Source organism: Castor canadensis, chromosome 11 (genome assembly GCF_047511655.1).
Source record: "Castor canadensis chromosome 11, mCasCan1.hap1v2, whole genome shotgun sequence".
NCBI classification, from domain to species: Eukaryota; Metazoa; Chordata; class Mammalia; order Rodentia; family Castoridae; genus Castor; species Castor canadensis.
Genome location: NC_133396.1, coordinates 133493165 through 133507444, shown reverse-complemented (window position 1 = coordinate 133507444; position 14280 = coordinate 133493165). Strand labels below are relative to the sequence as shown.

The following is a 14280-nucleotide window of genomic DNA, read 5'->3' as shown; positions in this document are numbered from 1 at the left end:
TCTCACTTTTTAAAGGGTAGACCATCAACAAAACAATAAACTAAGCCCTGAGTTATGAGTATCCAGATTCTGTGGTGTAAATTCTCCCACCAAAGCTGATTCCAAGCTACCAATGTGATGCTTCTCAGGGCAGAGATGGGAACAGACCCACAGTAGCAGGTTCCTATATGACATCTCCTCTATACAGAGGTAATAAGCATAAATGACCTCAAGCATAGATAGCTCTAGTGCATTCAATGACAGTGTAGTAAATTGTAGTAAAATAGAATGGATTCATTTTAAGTAAGTATTAACTTTGCTTTCAATATAATAAAATTTAAACTTTAATAATGTTTGCACTTAATAACCACCTCTCTAAATTAAAAAATATATATATGCTAATGGGTTCTCAAGCAACCAGAACTTTGCCTTTTAGGTACCTACAATAGAGTAACTAAAGTAGATATACATAAGGACTCAGGTACAAGAATCTTCATTACAGTCTCATTTATAAAAGGATAAACTGAAAGTGTCATAATTGTCCATAATTAGAGAAATTGATGAAATGAAGTAAAATTCACTCATATAATGAATTTTAAACTGTAGTTTAAAAAGGTCAATTAGGTCCTTACAAATCAACGTATGTCAGTCTCAAAAGAAAGCTACAAATATATGTATGTAGTGTGATAGAAAACACACAAGCATGCAAACACATTTGAATCTAGTTTATTAAATATGCACATAGAGTGCAGCTATAAAACATGTACAAACATGAAATACACAAGTGCAGGGTAGTGTTTAGCTCTGAGGAAAGAAGTAGTGAGGTAGAAATTTAACTGTATCTGTAGCATTTATTTATTTAGAAAAAGGATGATAATAAAGGATTCTCAGCTCACCTGAGCAGTCATCAGAAAAGACAAATCAACATTTTTGTGTCCTTTGGTAGAAGTACATATGGTATATATAAAATAATCTTGCGAAGAAAGAAAACTTATATACACTTAAATGTCAAAACCCAACTCACAATTTATTGAAAAACAGAGGACAAAGGAACACGTTAAATGGAGCTCCTAGGATGCAATAAGTAGAGCCTGGAGAGTGGATTCTTCAACAGATAAACAGCAAGGAAAAAGAATAGAGATAGGGACAAAGATTCTACAGATGAAAAGAGAGACAAGGGATCCATCAACCAATTTCCATGTGTGGGCATCAGTTCAGTTCTGATCAAAACCTACAAATTACAGAAAATAAAAAGCAATAAGCAGGAATATTTGGACATTGAGTGGATATTCAAGTATATTAAGGCATTACTATTAATTACTTAGGTGACATATAATACTATGGATATATTTTCTAAATAACTTTCATCTTTCAGAGATTGATGCAGAAAAACCTAGAATGGGTAAAGTGATTTGGTGTGGGCAGGAGCACAGATGAAAAAGATTATCATTCTTTCTTTTATAAGTTTCATACAAATAGATGCTTTTCAAAAGAAGAGGAAAAAATGGAAGCAAGAACGATGCAAACATGGATTCAATCTCAGTGGTTTAACATCTAGTACACCTAACATCTAGTATATTTAACTTTTGTTTGGTGTATATTTGGGGAATTTAAAATATTACATCATTTAACTTTTCAAAAGATGTAATTTTGTATGACTACCTCCATAGTGCCACAAACATAAAATATACGCTGGCCATATTTTAGATACCATGGCCCAGCAGGGAGACAGATAAGTTATCAGCAGTGAGACTGGGGCTTCCCACTGCCTGCTCCTCAAACGTGCCAGACACTTTTGATTTACCCTCCTACCAGATTCCCTCAGCCCCTCCTCAGATAGTGGACACCCACTATCTAGTGCCATGAACCAGAAATTAACCCTTTTTGCCCACTAAAACAAAAAAGACTTCATTCTTCCTCGCTGCAGGAGGAGGTTGACAGCTGCTGGCAACTAACTTTCCCTTGCAGGGTTTTCACTTTGTTCCCTGTGAATGTCAAGGTTATGGAGACAAGGTCCCTAAAACCCTAAATGTGAATTTGAAGAGGTATTATCATGTACTGTTGTGTTTGTGGCAGTGTTCAGGAATTTTGGTATTCAGGTTGGTCATAATGGTCCATCAGAGAAATAAATTAGTCACATATTTCTACTTCTATGCAGTCATGCAGCAATGAGGACAGAAAATTAATACCTGCGTATTATTTAAATATGGCTGAACAGTTTCAAATGCTTCAGAGTGGTTGAAACATTCTTCATGCACTGCACAACTGTATATTCACTGGCACGTGTTAGAGACTGTAAAATATTCTTGATGGTCATCACATGAAGAAGTCAAGCATCCCTGGAAAAGTGAAATGAAAAGAAAACAACATTCCACGTCCTTCTGAAAACATCACACTTTAGTTTTTTAATGTAAAACCTTTTTTCCATAACTTGTAATCTTCAGTGCTAAATTTGGATCTATTTTTGGCCAATAAAAACACAGGTATGTGGAAGTATCTCCACATGAACAACTGAAATATACAGAGAGGAGATGAACCTCAACAAGAAACATTGCAAGCAGATATGGAAATGTCACAATGAAACCCCCTGTATAAATAATATACACTAATAAAATATTTTTTTAAAGAGGTACAAAGATATCTGGGTCAGTCTCTGTGACAAATGTTTTACTGCAGAGACAATATGAAGTTACTAAGAGTATAGATGCATTAGATGTAGTGACACACACCTGTAATTCCTGCACTTGGTAGACTGAGGCAGAAGGATCACAAGTTCTAGGCTAACCTGGGTAAATAGTGAACTCTGTCTAAAAAGAAAAAGGAAGGAAGATAAAAAGAGCATGAACCTCAAAACCAGAATGTTTCAGTTCAGTTTTCAGCTGTATTGCTGCTAGCTAATTGATGTTAGGAGCACTATTAAATCTTTTTGTCTCTACTTTCCCCTTTAATATGGAGCCTGCAACACTTGCCTCATGGGCAGGCTGTATAAGAATGACTTAAGTTAATATGTACAAAGCACCTGGAACATGTGACAAATGCTAAACAAGCATCAGTTATTCAATCCTCCAAAATACTAGCACTATTTTACAGATAAACAATTTGCTTAGGACTCAAAGTTAGGTGGGGGTGTAGCCTAGTGGTAGATCACTTGCCTGGCATGTGTGAGGCCCTGGGCTTGATCCCCAGAGCTGCAAAAAATATTTAAAAGATTAAAATTTTAGTGAAAGGTTTGAGCTCTGGCTCTGACCAAATCCTGTATTCTCTCCACTACATGCCCCATCTTCTTTGTGTATGTGAGGACACACTAAGTTCCAGTGTCAACAAAAATGCCGTCTTATAATGGGATATGAATTTAAACCTAAAACCTAGGCAACCTCAGGATATTACAGCATCAGGGGATTAAACATGATGTTTGTATACCAAGTTTTCCTACTACGTGATTCTGATCCAAGACTGAAAGAGATTTGGACAAGAGTTGGACTGAGTTAGCCTGGGATTCATACTCTCAGGTGTATGTTCAGAATATTTGGACTATTTCATGTTGCGTGGACTTTCACCCAGTGTGATGATGTGGGAGCTACTGGAAACTTTATGAGATGAGGCCTATTAGGTCCTTAGATCATTGGTAGCCTTGCCCTTGGAAGGGAATATTAGCTACAGCTTCAGTTATTTTGTTATAATAATGAAAATCAGATTCATACAGGAGTTCTCAGTAGATATGTAATCACCTTAAGATGAAATCATTCTGAATTAAGGCAGCCTCATGTCCAATATTACTAAGGTTCTTGTAGGAAGAGAAGAGGCCCAGTGACAGACACAGGAGGAAAAAACCATGTGGAGAAGGAGACAGAAACAGGAATGAGGCATCTACAAGCTGAGGATGTCCGGCAGCCACTAGAAGCTAGAGAGAGGCAAGGAGCAGATCCCACTCAGAACCTTCAGCAGGAGTCATCCCCACTGGGATTTTGGACTTATAACCTGCAAAAATAGGACAGAATAAATTCCTGTTGCTTTAAGCCACAAAATTTGTGGCACTTTGTTAGGGCATTCCTACTAAACTAATACACATATCTAGTTAATTGAGTGACCACTATCAGTAAATTATCAATGATTTCATAGAACCTTTTTGTGCTGAGATGACTCTTTCCTAAGACAGTATTTTTTAGCTTTTATTTCATTTTTTTATTTGCTGGCATATTATAGTTGTACCAGGGGTACATTGTGACATCTATGAAAGTGCTTACAATGTATCTAAGATTGACCTCCCTCAAGACAATATTTTTTAGCTCTTCTCATTTGAAGTGTGTCAGAGTAGTTTAAAACACAATACCCCCACAAATTGTACTGGAAACCTAAAGAAATGTCAGAGGCTTGATTTGAAATTGAATGATAATTAATACTAAACATATTATCATGATAATCACATGTGCAACACTTTTGAAAAACAAAAGCCTCTGAAAGAAAATATGCAATTACTTGAAGATGTCTTTTGAAACAGTTTTGAATTCCCTTAGTTTTGAAAAGAATTAAATTAATTAATAATAAATAATAATTAAGCCATTAGTGCTAAATTAATAAGAATTAATAAAAAAAGATTATTTATTTCAGCACAATAGAGTGGCACCACTGTTCATACCAATTAGAAACTTGAATTTAAGAGTATCTGAAATTCTACTATTCGGCCACAAAGAAGAATGAAATTTTGTCATTTGCAGGTAAATGGATGGAACTGAAGAACATCATCTTAAGTGAAGCTAGCCAGGCTCAGAAGGTCAAAAGCTGCATGTTCTCTCTCTAATGTGGAATACAGACCTAATACAAATGCAGCAGTATTATGAAAAACAGGTCATGCTAAGGGGAGGTCACATACGAGAGGGGGAAGGTAAAAGAAGGAAGCCAAGAAGGTGAATATGATTGATGTACTCTATACAAGAATGAATATAAAAATTTTAAGCCAGTTGAAACCACCATAAGAAAAGGACTAAAGTAGAAGGAAGACAAATAGAGGAGATGACCAAATTGGCCTATCATACATCTACACATGGAAATGTCACAGGAAACTCCCTGTGTAGCTATCTTAAGCAAAATGTCTTTTCCTTTTGTTTCTTTTACAAAACCGGAGAACAGGAAAGGGCAGAATAGGTCCTGCTGGGGGAGGGGGGCGGCGGTGAGGAGAGGATGGTATACACTGGGAGGGGCAGGAGGTGGGAAAAGGGTGGAGGAGTGTGAATATGGTATAAATACTGTGTACACATGTATGAAAATGGAAAAATGATACCTGTTGAAACTGTTCCAGGAATGGGGGCAGGGGGAAATAAAAGAGAATGGTGGAGGAGGTGAACTCAAGTATGATGTATTTGCTAAGACTTTTTATAAATGCCAGCACAACAATAAAACAGACAAACAAAAAAAGAATTAAACAGTAAATAAATAAATAGTGAAAGAATAAGTTGGACCTACAGAATGAAGAGATTATAAAATTATCTTCTATAGAACATCATCTTGCTTCTTTTAATCAATCATTTGATAAATTGTTGCTATTTTGCTTGCTGCCTAGAGCAAAATTAAGAGAAATAAAATATACTATGTGTTTTCAAGGTACATCATTCAGATTAGATCCATGCTTTGTTTCCTGTGCTATACCCAGGGCTTCCTTAAACATAAGTAAACAAAGGCATAAATATTTATTTGTTTATAAACATCATTTAAAGATGCATATGGCTACCTGCTGAGAACATAAATATGGAAAACATAAATGTTAGAAGCATAAAACTATACCCCTGAGGTTTCCTTGTAGTCTTGCTTTTATATGTGCATTATTTTGCTCTGAGTTAATTCATTATTTCCCTCCCAGCAAGCCAGTGATAAAATACATGGAAGATTTTCAATAAAGAAATAGGAAACTCTTAATAACAAGAGAAACCAATTTTAAACAAGTGTCAGGGATTCAAATCCAATTAGAATAACAGAGGTGCATTTGTGAATTCTAAAGATTGGAAGAATATAAATCCCAAATCTACCCACCCGTCTTTTCAATAAATATTGCAATGTCAGGCAAAACCAGATGCAGGTAAATCTCCTGTGAATTTAAGACATCCGGCCTTTCAACATATCAAGCATATTCTGTTCAAGAAAATGATATGAGGAGGTAATATGCAAATGGTCCTTCTGAAATGACAATTAAAAATCTGGAAATACATTAGCTTAGTCTCTTTCTTCTGTTAAAAAATTATACAATGTTAAGCAGAATTAGAGGTTTATGATTGATTTTGAAAAAAGTGTTCATACCACTTGTATTCAATTACTTTAATTTCTTACACTTCAGCATTTGCCTCGGATTTATGTAGTGACTGCATATTTACGTGGTCCTGCCTAACAGCACTGATTTACAAAGAGCTATTGGGCCCTTCCGGAAGCAGATGCTGATAAGGAGTAAGGAGAGCCAGCAGTTTACGGGGAACAACGCCCACAAAAGATTCAAGGATGAGGCTGCAGAATCCACAGGGAAATCCCTCCAAACAAGACACTCATAGTCACCTAGGAAATGGAAAGGAGAAAGGAAAAACAACTTGGCAGGGAGGGCCTCCTACCAGAAGGCAGATCTGGCAAAGTCTCCAGTGTGGAGCCTGGAAAAACACCCTCAGGAGACTCCATGTTGGGCAGGAATGGCAAGGCCTTTATCCCCTAGTGCTCAATCACTGGCTGGAGGTTGACCAAGAAAAGATCAGCTCAGCCCAAACCTGAGGTGGATCCTGAGGGCAGTGCAAAGTCAGTTGGCCTCCAACTGTGTTCCTTTTGCCTTGTTTCTTGGAGCAGGATCTGAGTACCACATGTCTATTATACAGAGAAAAACCTGCAATGCTTCTGTTCACACTGCTGGAGCCCCACCTCTCCCTATCCTGTGTATCCCTTTGCAAAACACACTCCAATATTTTCACTGTCTCAGCCTTCCGCCAACGTGACTATGAGCTCAGAGGTTCAGGAAACCTGGGCAGGTATCTCAAACTAAAGAAGAAGCAGCGGGAACGTGGGGGAAAATGGTGAACTGGACAATACAGACCCAGACTAAAGACTGCAGCTCTGAAGACCTGGTAGGAATGTAGGTCCAGCATGGCTGAACTTTCAATTTCCCAAAGAAAACAGAAATACAAATACTTAAATGACAAACATTTTTGTAATACAATTATAAAATGTGTATATTCTTAATGTATCCTGTAGAAACACTGTATCAAGTGCAAAATGTGATAAGTAGAATGGCAATTATTTATGGTAGTGAAAGTATGGAGGGGAAGGTAAAGGGTCATCAGTAAAGAACTGTGTGAATAAAAGGGTCCCATCCACAAGATAGATGAAGTATATATAAACATGTCTGTCCTCCTTCCTTCTTTCCCTGGCTCTCCTCCTTTCCTTTTCTTTCTGTCTTCTTTCCTTCCTTCCTTCAATCAGTGTATCCCTTTTCTTGAGTGAAAGCAGATAAATTTTTCTTATTAAAGCAACTGTTACGTGAGTAAACAAACAAACAAACACAAAATTTGGCTGTTCTTTGAATGGCACCATTTCATAAGGCAAATATAAGTCAAAAATGCCCTGATGCGGAAGAAAATATAACAGCACTTTTTATTTGATTTAACAACCCCGCCCCAATTATATAAAGAACCAATTTACACCTCCACTCCTGTTCTCTGGGATGCAAAGTATGTAAGAAATATGGAATAAAACAGATGGATCCAGAGGCTAGGCGGAAAATTACCCTAAGGAAACAAAGCAGTGGCTTGGATGAGCCCACTCAGCACTGGGGCTTTGAGGAATTGCAGTTCCTGGGTTGCTGCAGTACCTGGAGCTGACTGCTGCACTGGGTGAAGTGACTATGTGTGGAACTCCGTGAGTCACTGAGAGTCCCAGGCTTTGGGATTTCAAGCAAGCTTTTCTTCCCCTGAGGAAGCACACTCCCTTTCTGAGGTGCTCTGGAGCGGCACGTTCTTGCCCCACCATCTGACAGTGGGCAAATCTAAATAACTTAGTTGAATTCTCCATGCTGTGGACTAGGTCCTCAAAGAAAGCAGCTCCTTCAGAGAGAAAAATCCCTGTAGGCTAGAACATTTTTGAGAAACCTCTGGGCCTGGCAGAGCCAAACATTAATCATTCTGAGAAAAAAAAATTTAGTTTCTTTTATGAAGTTTGACCAAAATAAGAGAAAACAACCACGATAAATTTAATTCAGTCAATACTTGAGACTGTTATTGAGTTAACTAATTATAAAGCAGCATATTGGGCATGATGGGATAGAACTGGATAAAAATAATAACCAAAAACAGATTACTAGCCTCAGGGAACTTGCTATCAGAACTAGGCTGTCTGATATCCACATGATGCTATTTAGATTTAAATTAATTAGAATTAAGTAAAATTTAAAATTCAGTTTCCCAGTCACAGTAACCATACTTCAAGTATTGTATAGCCCACATCACCACAAAAGTTCGGTGAACACCACCGGTCTGGAATTTATCAATACGCAGTTCTGCTGTTGTAGCATAAACACGGGCATAGACAAGCAGTAAACAAATGAGCATGGTTGTTTTCCAATAAAACTTTATTTACAAACATAGACAGCAGACCAGATGTCCTGGGCACCATTGTTTGCAAAGCCCCTGTCTGGGAAAGGAAGCAGCTAGTTATAGTGTAAGGTGTAACATGGGAACAGAGACTAGAGGAATTAACTTTTTGTGGCATTTCAGACAGTCTTTATGGATGCATTACCTATAATGATAAATGATTTTTGTTTTAAGTCACTTGCTTTTAGGTAATTTATTTGCAACAACAGATAATAGATAGATTTAATCATGCTAATCTCTAATGCATTACATAAACAACTTTCTGCATAGCAACATTCAGAGTATTTACCCTATTTTCTATCTTGTAACATTCAAAACTCATACCCTCTATAAAGCCTTTATTTACTTCTCTATGAAAACAGCAATCTCTCCTCAAGTGGCCATAAACATTTAAAAATCCTTGTTACTGTGCACTGAATTCTAGATATTTTTTTTCTCTCTCTCTCTCCCTTCCTCCCTTTCTACTTCCCCCACCCCAAAATCCCCAGCCCAGGGGACGATAAGCACACTGTTCAAGAACAGGTTAATGACTTGTTCATCTTTGAATCCACAGCTTCTAATATAAGCCTGGCAACTAGTAGGTTTTCAATAAATGTGTTGTTAGTGTAGCTATGCCTCAATACCACCGTCAGACTTTCAGAGCCTGCATATTTAGGACTTCAGAAGTTTTATATTCCAGTTATCCTGTGTTTCTTTAGCTTACATTTGGCTTGCATTCTGGCAACAGCTCAATATTATTTCTGTCCAAAGATTCACTGAGGCCATGAATTTCCACACCTTGTGTTTGATTCATCTAAATTTTCAACCCATACATTTTTTGTTCATAAGAGTCATGCTCTCAAGTCACATTAGAGTTATTATTTTTGGGAATATATACTTTTCCTAAAAGTGTTTTGTGCTCATTTTACCAAGTGGCATGATTTACATTTGGCTGAAAGGCAGTTTTTTCACCTGAAACTTGTGTAAATATATTTTTAAGTGAACATAATTTATATATTAAATTTGCATTTTTATCACCAGGAGTTATAATGAAAAACAAGGGAATTGAACACACAGAAAATGAAAGATTATTTATTGTTTAATGTAGGAGATATTTTTTACAGACATTGAGTTCTCATTTCAAAGTAGATATTAAAAAACAGCCAGACAGGAATATGAAGCAGAGGACAGAAAAATGTCCTAGGCTGCATTTATTTTCTATAAACTAAATTCAAATTATTAATTTGCATCAAATGTAACTTTCAGAATTTTCAAACTAATGAGTCCATCCATAAAAATCAGTCAAGAAATAAAAATTGAAGTATCCAATTGTCTGAAAATACTGTCACATTTAATTATTTTCTATAATAGTTAAATCATTGTTTTCAATAATTTTTGGCTCCAATCTGCATCTGCTGCAGATGTGTCTTTTCCTGGAACAAATTAACACCGCTGGGCAGATGTCATGCAGCTACTGAAGTCCATATACTCTCACTCTATGCTCACAGAGAAAACAGAAGTTGACTTTCACCTTTTCTGTCTTATTCTAGAGTGCTGATAGCTCACTGGTTCTATGCCACTATGGGGTCCCCAAAGATGATTACCATCTCATCATCCCACAGAAGCTTACACTTGTCCCTTACATTGAGGTCAATGACGTGACACCTATGCAGGACGTCTTGATAAAATACTAGTGTGTCAAGCATAGAGAATTAATTCTATTAACATGCAGGGATCTGCCACTTCAGCAAAGTTCTTGGAGATCTGGTGAAATTGGACCTGTCTTTATGCCTTCTCCAAAGAGAAGTTCTCATACCTTTTCACTGCTCACTACAAAAAAAGAACAGCACTTGCTTGGTGAACAGCTTTTGAATTTGGAAGTAATATATAACAAACACATCTAAACATACTTTCTCCACCAACTTATCTAATTTACCAAAAGGTGAAAATACTTTTCATGGGTCCCAGAGCAAGTGAAAACTTAACAAAAATGTGATTCAATTACTGTGCAGCTTTAATTATACTCAAGTGTCTAGCTGGATGTGATGCTTTGTGCAAATTTGGTGAAAGTAATTCTAGTGTTGGCTCCCATGGTCTTAAAGCAAAGTCACATATTTTAGCAGTACCAGTTCTCTTCTGAAGAACAGTTCTTGATCCATCCTTGGCAAAAAATGAAAGTCTGACTTTGAAACATGAGGTGGCAACAGGACACCATTACTATCATAGGATTGGGCATAGTCAGTGGTATACCATTATTCAAATGAAAGTGAAACACATAGTTCCAGACAAAACAGATGCTGAAAAACCATGAAAATTTCATCAGCAACTGATTTTCATTCTATGATTTCTTCACCTCTGCTTTTGGCTTGGACACCCCTCCTCTGGGGGAGTCTGGTTATTAGTTAACCAGGAGGGAAAAGGTACCAGTTTTATTTACAGCTACCACTTAGATATTTCAGACTCTTCAGCCTTTAAGCAAACAGACAGAAGTGGGTTTGATTATTGGCTTGGATTACTGATCTTGATTATTAGGAGGAAAAGGCAGCACTAGGGGCATGGTGCAGTGTTGGAGAACTTGTCTGGCATTGATGAGGCCCTGGGTTTGACAACCTCCTCCCAAACCATGCAAAAATTAAAATAAGAGGAAAAAGGAATACTGAGGAGCCACATAGATGGAAGCCAGAAAAAAACCCAAAAAACAGAGGAGTGTCAATCTAAATTTAAAATTGGTATAATTTAGCAGGACCTGGTAACACACACTTAAAGTCCCAGCTAGTTAGTAGGAGGAATGATTAACCTCAGGAATTCAACACCAGCTTGGACAACCCAGCAAGAGGCCATCTCAAAAAAACTAAAACAAAACAACAACAACAGCCATAAAATATTAGTGGAATTTTCATATGGACCATAAACAGAGTGACAGGGCCCAGATTAACTCTCCCAGCGTAAACAGCTAGAAAACTGGTTGATGTTACATGAAACACTGGTTTTCCAACACTGGACAAAAGACAGTAAAAGTAGAGAGATGAAAGAGGTAAGCCCTCCCATTATCCCAGTGAAATGGTAGGAAGAAGTTTAAGTGGATGTGGAAGTTATTGCTTGTTTATTGCTTCAAATATTAGAAAAGGCTATAAATATTTTGGTGGAACTTGGTTTTCCCACTTAATACATTATAAGCTCTCAAATCAATAAGCAGAACTTTAAATCACTTTAAAGTTACTTAATATTCCCTAATAAGAGTATATAGCTTTTAACTCTTACCCTGTTGGTAGACAATGAGATCATATCCATTTTTACTACCACAATAAATACCATGATAAAGATTTTTAAATGTGGCCTTCAATAATGATGTTTGTATTTGTACAGGAGAGCAGTTTAAAAGTGAACTTAGTAGTCAAGCATATGTATTTTAAATTATTATAGCCACTGCCAGATTTCTTTCTAAAATGTTTGCAAATTTTACCTCCACTAACAATATATCTGAGTGTCCATTTTCCCACTTATGTCTTACCAACAGTGAATATGTTAGCCCTTTAAAATTTTTGCTATCATATTGGAAAGACTCTAAATTATCAAAAGAACTATTCTGTAATGTTTTCCTCATATTGAATTCACAGTCGATATATTTGGGTCCTTAGCACCTATAATTGGTTTGCTCTGCGAGATCAGCATGTGAACTGGACTCACACAGTGGTTTCTTGTGCTCTACTCTAGGTCCCAGATTACCCATGGGAGACGAGAGCATTGGAATGGTACCACCAGGACAAAAAGCATACAACACAGCTTAAAACCAGCATTATCATCTATGAAAGATACCTGATATTCACTAGAAACAGAATAATAGAAACACAAATCTCAGGGGCTGAAGGAGCTATTCAATGCTTAAATCTTATCTATAAAGCCCCTACTTACTTATTATTCCACCTCTGCTTAAATTTCTGCAATGATGGAGAACGTTCAAAAGCAGACAATCTATTCCACCATCAGAAAGCTTATTCTGTGCCAAACACAATTGTAGGTGCCTGGCAGGAAGTATCTCATTTAATCTTTACAAAAACCCTATAGGGAGATTTACTTTTATACCTATTTCACAGAATAAGCCAAGGCACAGATCACACAGCTGGCGTGGTTGCAGTGGATTTGAAGTCAACAGGAAGCCATATGGAAGCTCTTACACCCTACTGCCTCCCAGAGGCAGGTTTATAAAACTGAATACCAACCCTTTCTCATCACACAAAGCTGGAAATTTCTGCCTGTAGATTTCAAGCATTACTTTTATTTCTACTGCTCTTACTTCCATGAATTATCCTGAAGCCTTTTACATGATATAACACTAAAATATTTGAAAATAGCCATGACGTTCTCTATTAAACTTTAGTTCTAGAAACCAGAATGTGTTTAATGGAAGCCTAGGAAAGGTCAGCTTGTAGATCTCACTCAACAGTAAAAGCAAGAAAAGATAAGGCATCACATCTCTTACTTATTGCAGACCCCAAGTCAAGCCAACTAGGAGCCTTTATAGGAAATGGGACTAAACTTTTGGGGAGGAAGGACCAAGTCCCCAGCATTAAAATATAAAATATCCATGGGAAAGATTAACAAAATGTCATTACATTTTCCAAGTCTCAGTCAAATCCATCAGTGAAATGTTTGCTCCTAAAGACTCCCCAGGAATACCTCAGACACCTAGGAATTAAGTCCTTAGGAGTATAATGACAAAGGAAAGTATGGCATATACAAGAGAAAAGCTTAATAATGTTCCAGCTACAGGAATTCAAAGACAATGGAGGACATAATAATAAAAGTTTAAAAAAACACCAAAATTTCTGCATTTATCAATTGAATGGCAAAACAGAAGTAGACTATGCCCATGATGAACATTTGGATTGTCGAAGACTCAACTAAAACACATTGATGTAATCTGAGTCTTCTTTCTCTCTCTCTTAATGTGCCTTATTGATACAATATCTATGCACTATGATTTTGGTTCTAACTTCCATTTGGAATCTCTTGAGTCATAGAATATTTCTTTCTTATTTTTCCTCTATCCTTTACACTTTCTTCTGCACTGTTAACTTCACAAACTAAACACTTCTCTTAAATACTAAAAAATGAAAAAGCAGTAAAGTATACCTTATTGATACAGTACACGCTCTAGGGTCTAAGTTTGATCCCCAGCACCAAAAGAAAAACATAGCTTTATGGGTTATGTTTATTTCATTTCTTATTTGCAATGTGTAAGCAATTTATGTAACACCTTTTTTTTTTTTGTGGTACTGGAGCTTGAACTCAGGGCCTGCACCTTGAGCCACTCTACCAGCCCTTTTTCTTGTGATGGGTTTTTTGAGATAAGGTCTCTCAAACTATTTGCCTTTGTTGGCTTTGATCCATGATCCTCCTGCTCTCTGCCTCCTGATTAGCTAGGATTATAGGTGTGAGCCACCAGAGCCCAGCTACATTAACACTTATTAAAAAATCGGTTCTACATTTTTAAAGTAGTAAACTGTTAAGATATTATTAAATCTATCCGAATATTCCTGTAACTGGTTTTCCTTGAACTTGGTTGTAGTTGAATAACAACAAAGGTTATATTTTATCTGCAGTATAAGAGCTATGACAGCAGGGAATTGACATGTACATTGTTTAGAACTAATAGGTACTTTCTCTAGATAACAGAGCATTGAAGCTGGGCATGGTGGTGCACACTTGC

The 14280-nt window shown here is 36.9% G+C and overlaps 1 long non-coding RNA gene across 1 annotated transcript in view; it reads right to left on the bottom strand.

Annotated features, from left to right (window-relative positions):
- Positions 1–778: 778 nt before the first annotated feature.
- The window catches only part of LOC141413984 (uncharacterized), a 32884-nt gene continuing 19382 nt past the window's right edge, over positions 779–14280 (bottom strand). Inside the window, exons 2-3 of the long non-coding RNA XR_012439068.1 lie at positions 2169–2318; positions 779–1210 (exon numbers count right to left, since the gene is read on the bottom strand). This is a non-coding gene — a long non-coding RNA (uncharacterized lncRNA). The remainder of the gene's footprint in view (positions 1211–2168; positions 2319–14280) is intronic.